Raw genomic sequence first — 6,849 nt, 5'->3', positions numbered from 1 at the left:
TCTCTCCTCTATTATTCCATCTTCTCCCCAAAACCCTCTCTTGAAACCCTAACTCCAAAAAATAGCGGATCGATCAAAGCTCGTATGTGGCCAAGCTTAGAGATCGATCAAGAAATTGAGGAGATCGGAAGCAACCTGTGAGATCGATGAAGAAATGGAGGGGTTTGAACAGCAGCAGACACGTCGTCGCCGTTACCATCGTCGGTGATCTCAACTCCCAGCAGTCGTCGTCGTAGCTCTGATACTAGTGATTGAACACAGAGAAGAGGGGAAAACAACAGATTTTTGAGGGGGCTCCGATAATAGGTAAGGGGTTTTTTGATTATGTGTTGTTGTTTTCTCAAGAAGAACAATCTTCCATTTATAGGGGCCAAACCCATCATCTCCACCCCCTTATAACCGCCCCTGAGAGATTTTCTCTCAACAAACCCATTTTTCACATTTTCCACTTTTTTCACAACTTGAGAGCTATTGATTTGGTCACACAAGACCAAGTCAGAGTTATAGTTATCATTGATTTACTTATATAAAAAGTCGTAACAGATCTCTTGCATAACCTCAGGTTTTACATAATTTTTCTCTTGGACAATTTTACCCCTAGGTTGTTGGAGGGTGAATAGAATCACCTCCCACTTTTCGCATAAACACAGAATATGCAGTGAGCTAAAAATAAATTACAATGATAAATGATAATTAGCAATAATATTAATGCAAATACAACCAACAAGAGACACACAAAATATTATAATGGTTCAAATAAACAATCCCACATCTACTCTTCTTTCTCGCGAAGGAGCTTCCTCTCTATAACAAATTTCTCCTAAATCACAGACCCAATTGAGTAGGCTTACAAGGTCGTGCCCTAGTTTCAACCCGAAACCAGTCGTCTAACCTAGCTCTTACAACGAGTAACTCGTAATCCTCGCTAGTCCCAACCCTCAATTTAACTGGCTTGAGTGCACCTTAAAAGACATTCAATGAAAAGAAAAAATAATTAACAATTAAGCATGATACGAAAAGTAGATAGTTTTTAAAAAAACATATTGTTTTATTAGATTTGTAAATGAGATTGATAGTTAAGCTATCTAATTTTGAATTTCAAACTTAAATTGGTAATTTATTTAAGAAAAATCCTACTATTAAAACCATGTTTTAACTAATAAAAAAACTCTACTCACTTCTTCTAATTTCATAGCAAAAAGAGGTTACACATTGTCTCTTCCTCCATAAGCATTTAGTGTATTCCTTAATGGATGATCTGTATGTTATAGTTTACAAGGAAATATAATCAATCATATCTATTATCACACTAGGGTAGCTCAGTGTATTCAAAGAGCATATAAACCCACATATATAAAATGAAGAAATCAAAACAATTCGTGCGAGCACGGGATTAATATTGGTAACGTTGTAATACTAAGTCTCTGATCGTAGCTATTAAGAACTAAACACAAGCAAATATGTGCCAAACAATCAGAACAGATTACTAGCATGAAAATTCCAACGATTCTCTAATTTGGACTTTCTTTTTTGTTAGTATCATGACTTGGATAGATTTCAATATTTTCTTAGCATATATTACACATTGTTTTGGAAAACCTTTTCCACGATCAAGAGAAAACGAGCTAATTTCATGATTTATATGTACATTCAAACAAATTGCATTGTATAGAAAATAGAATGTTTAAATACACAACTAAATTTACATTTGATCACATAAACTGAACATAGTCTAGCCAACCTTTGGAATGTTGTAGAAATGACATAAGCTAATTCAACAGCATCCAAAAGCTAATTACAACGGAATAAGACGAGATTCCATTGCATCATAATTACATAGAAAATAAATACAAAAAAATAATTGACACAGTGATTACTTCTCTATCGCTTCTTTCCTCAAGTATAGCAACCAAGTGTAAATTCTAATTTTCATTGCAAGAAGTGTTTTACCTAAACATCCAATAAGTTATCACTCATATTTAGTGAAATATTTCTAGTGGTGTCCAAAAAGCCCGCCGGCCCAGGCCGAATATTTCTAGTGGTGTCCAAAAAGCCCGCCGGGCTCGTAGTGGTGTCCAAAAAGCCCGCCGGCCCGAGCCCGGCCCGGAATAGTATTTATTAAAAAATAATTTAATAACTTTATCCTAATCAAAGAAAAAATCTCCATGGAAGACATAAGAAAAATTATTAAGTATTCATAAATTACATACTGTGTTCTTCAAATTAAATATTAATATTATAATCTAAGATAAATTGGTAATGAATAATGCAGGTATTTAGTTTAGATCTTTATGGAAAATGACAGGGATAGAGCAAAGGTAATATTATTGAAATAACAGAAATTCTTATTGGATGCACATCAGAAGAATTCATTTTAGAGGAAAATAAAGAGATAGCTTCTAATTTATTTAAGTAATAAATTAGGAACACAAAGAATTTTATATATATGTAATTAATATTTATTCTCATTGAAATAGAAAAAAAATCAAAAGTCTATATTTTGAGCAGTTTGTGTTGAACATCATAAGTACATTTGACTTCTTTGTAAAGTTAAATGAGATGATAAAAAATTAACGAGCCCAGGAAAGATAATAGCATAAAAAATACAAAATTAGCCTGACGTCACAATTGATGTAGATGATGAAGACAATACTCTAGAATTGTCCGAGAAATGATAAATGATAAACCTGAAGAAGGATTGATCTTAACTCAATAAAAAATAAAATAGAAGAAATAAAAACAATATTTTATGAATATTTTATAGAATAGTTTAATTATTTTGAGTGAAATTAGGAATCTTTAGAAGGGAGTTTCATGAATTTTTTTCAGTACTTTTATATTCTTATGTGGATGTTTTTATCATATAAAAGTATACTAGAGTTAGCATTAATCTTTAATTTATATTTTTTTATGAAGTCTATCAATGATTAGGAATAAACTTCATATTCTCTTTTGCATCGTTTTAACATACTTTAAATCAATCATTTTGCCATATTGGTTTTAAATATTCACCTTCCTTGTATAACACTATTTTAATATTTTTCACTTTGCAATGCTATACTTTCTCAAATAAAGCTTAGTTTCATATCGGTCAAAAATAATATGAAAATTCAAATTATTTTTAAATTATATTTGTTTTTTGTCAATTCAAATATCAACATGAAAATTTAAATTGGGTGTATCCCATTTAAACAAACATAAAAAAATAATCGGGATGTAAGAGTTTAAAGAAAAAAATGAGCACAAACTGCCAAAAATACTTAATCATGGTATTAAATCACGTGCATTGCACGTGTGTAATCAGCGCCGGCCCCATCACCGCCGCTTTCGCCGTCAGCGACTTCTCCGACTTCCCCCACCGAATCAGCCACCGACTTCCCCCGTCAGCGCCGACCGCGACTTCTCCGACTTCCCCCACCGAATCAGCTGGCCCAGGAGCTTGCTCGTCTCGCTTCGGCCTACAAGGTACAATTTTGCAATTTTGCTCTTGGTGGTGCTGGATTTTGTGAGAGGAATTGGAGCATGGATTTTGTGCACTCTTGTTTGTTGTGAGAGGAATTGGAGCATGGATTTTGTGCACTCTTGTTTGTTGTGAGAGGAATTGGAGCATGGATTTTGTGCACTCTTGATTGTAGCCAAAACTCCATTGGAACACAAGAGGAGTGCTCAGTATTTACGTGTCCTTTTTCTTTCTTCTTTTTGTATTCATGTTCATTTACCTTACATGAATATTGAGTTTTGATGGTATAGAATCCTTTCTTGTTTGACATTACAGCAATTATACAAGGGAAAAAGAAAGTCTCTTTGAGACTATTTTGGCACTTAATGGGACTTCACTCTTAGAATACAAGATACTGCTATAACTAGTTTTCCCTCGTGTCCTTGATTTGTTGAGGAGATATTGTTATACTTCCCCGCCAGGGCTCTGTTTTCTCACTCTGATGCAACGCATACAATAATTAATATGTCCTTTTCTCCCAGAATGATAATAAAAATAATTAATATGAGCACTTCCTCACGGGGGGAGCTAACTAGAATTTATAACCAATTTGGTTGATGATATTATTCTACAGGTCAATACTCTCTTTACATTGATAACTACACTATATATCTTTACATTAATAACGTTAATACATATAGAGTAGCATATGTTATACATTTGAGGTAAACTCTGTTAGTATGCAATTCTTGCTACATCTTAATATGCAAATATACCGAATTTATAAAATTTGATATTATATGCATTTTATATAGGTCCAAGTCCAATCTCTAGCATAGAAAGGGCAGAATAACTGCACACTGTCCACAACAATGTGTTGCCTTCCTTACAGCTAGTTGACTCTCATTTATATTCTTGAATAGTTGTAAATGGTCTCAAATTGTTAATCCAGTTTCAAGTACTAAAAAGACTCTCATTTATATTCTTGAATTGCCAAAAAGACATATCCATGAACTAGTTGACTCCAATTTGTAAGAACATTCAACTAGTCGAGCATTTTCTCAAGACTAGACTAATTTTTTGGGTGAAACGTTGCATCAAGAAAGGTTTGTTATGTTTCCTCCAGCAATGTTTTTATTTCATTATTAATGTACAAGTGAACATTCAACTAGTCGAGCATTTTCTTAATACAGTTTGTGATTAGGTGTTATGTTTTGTGCTGCAATGCTTTTATTTCATTATTAATGTACAAGTGAACCTTTCTTGTAGGGATTAATGCAATATTACTAAGAAAAGCTCAGCTACACGGTCGGAGGCAGCTTGAGGAGCACATCCACGACATTTCTACAGGGAGTTGTTGCAGATTGAGATGTATGTTGTTTGGAAATGTTGGAAATGTTATTGAGATGTATGTTGTCTGGTGTTAGGTTCTGTATAACTATGGTGTTAGGTTCTGTATAACTATTCTGATGCCAACATATAACTGTCCTATACTTTGTTTGATTATTATGCGAAAGGTTTGTTGTGCGACCCTTTGTGTGGAAAGTATGTTTTGATTATTATGGAGGATGGTTCGTTGTGCTTCCCTTTGATGCAGAATAGTGATGATTTTTATTTGGTTGCATTTGGTTGCATTGGGATTTTTATTTGGTTGCATTTGGTTACATTTGGTTACAGAATAGTTTATGAGATGTTTTCTGATGAGTTGTTTGTTGAACTTGTTCATGGCCGGTCCAATTTGCCTGGTTTCCATCTTTACTCCACTACCATGACATCCGAAACATCTGCCACAGGTTAATATCTGAAACATCTGCCACAGGTTAACATCTGCCACAGGTTAATATCCTAGAAGTACGAAAAACATTGTAAATGGAAATTAGAGAGCAATTAAAAATATGTGCCACAGGTTAATATCCCAGAAAACGACTGATACATACAAGAAATTGAACAGCAGAGGTGAAGGGAAGTCGGAGATATCAACCAGCAAACTTGCAACTATACATCATCATATCAAAGTAGGGGACAGCAGGAGAAGTAATAACAGATTGAAGACAAAATAAAAACTACTACTTTTTTTGCAAAATTGCATGAATGACAAGAAATTTAAAGGTTTATTTCATCAAATACATCTCGATGAAAACATACGGATGTGCATTTTCCCATCAACCACACTGCATTTTTTGTTACAATCAACCCACATACTACAAATCACATCACATACCTTTTACAATGAACAAGCCAACAAATACTGCAATGATACATACTACGAACACTATAATTGTAAACATTGAACCTAATGCAAAAACATAGATCGGGGAAAAAACAATTCCCCTAAAATTTTCATTATCCTTATCTAGATTATGCTGCTCCGAAAATATTTGTTGTTGAAATTGATGCGGTGTCTGGACAGGCCTTGAGCTGGATGCTGAATCACGATCGATGGTGTGCTTCTCCCATTCACTCAAAGCCTCTTCGTACGTTGCAAACCCTTTGTAAGAGCCATGTCTTCTGTGATAAACATCTAAAATTGACTGATGATGATGACATGCAAGTTAAACAAATCCATTTGATCTCAGTCTCAATAATTAGCAAAATCCAAACATACTGATACACCATTGTGAAAATGCGAGTTAAACAAAAATAGTATAATTTAAAGAGCTGAGCAGATAATGGAAGAAATTGAGGAGAAAACGGTGTATTTAAGCATGAGGGTCTGATAGTTAACAGCTGAACTGCAAAAAAGAAATGCAACTTTACTACCGAGGCAGAAAAATCTCAGACATTTGTGAAGGCTCAGGTAGCTTCATTTTCATTTTGTCATAGATGGTGATAGACAAACAACTGTCGAAGAACAGTAATTTTCTTTTTCTTTTTTTTAACAAGATGGAGTCGGTCTTCTTTTGTAAATACAAGAGGGGTGAAATACATGATTCCAGAACTGATTTGAGCTGCAAACACAAATCATGATTTCAAAACTGATTTGAGCTGCAAAGACAAGTCATGTACACATATCTCAAGATACAACAGTTGATGAGGCTGGTAATAGATCAACATTATGATGTCCGCAATGAAATGTCGCCATCATCATTGAACCCGATTTCCACCAAAGTAGGTCAAATTTGGATCAACTTGTCTGATCAACTCTGAATACGCAAGCTCTCTTACTTCATGTTGATTCAATAAGATTTGTTCCTCTTTTTTATGTCATTTTGATCAGTGAGTCATAACTGAACATCAAAGCGTAAGGCAGCACCACCAAGAGCAAAATTGCAAAATTGTACCTTGCAGGTCGAAGCGAGACGAGCAAGCTCCTGGGCCGGCTGATTCGGTGGGGGAAGTCGGAGAAGTCGCGGTCGGCGCTGACGGGGGAAGTCGGTGGCTGATTCGGTGGGCTGATTCGGAGAAGTCGC

Source organism: Asparagus officinalis, chromosome 8 (assembly GCF_001876935.1).
Source record: "Asparagus officinalis chromosome 8, Aspof.V1, whole genome shotgun sequence".
Taxonomy (NCBI): domain Eukaryota; kingdom Viridiplantae; phylum Streptophyta; class Magnoliopsida; order Asparagales; family Asparagaceae; genus Asparagus; species Asparagus officinalis.
Note: the sequence above shows the minus strand (reverse complement) of the source record.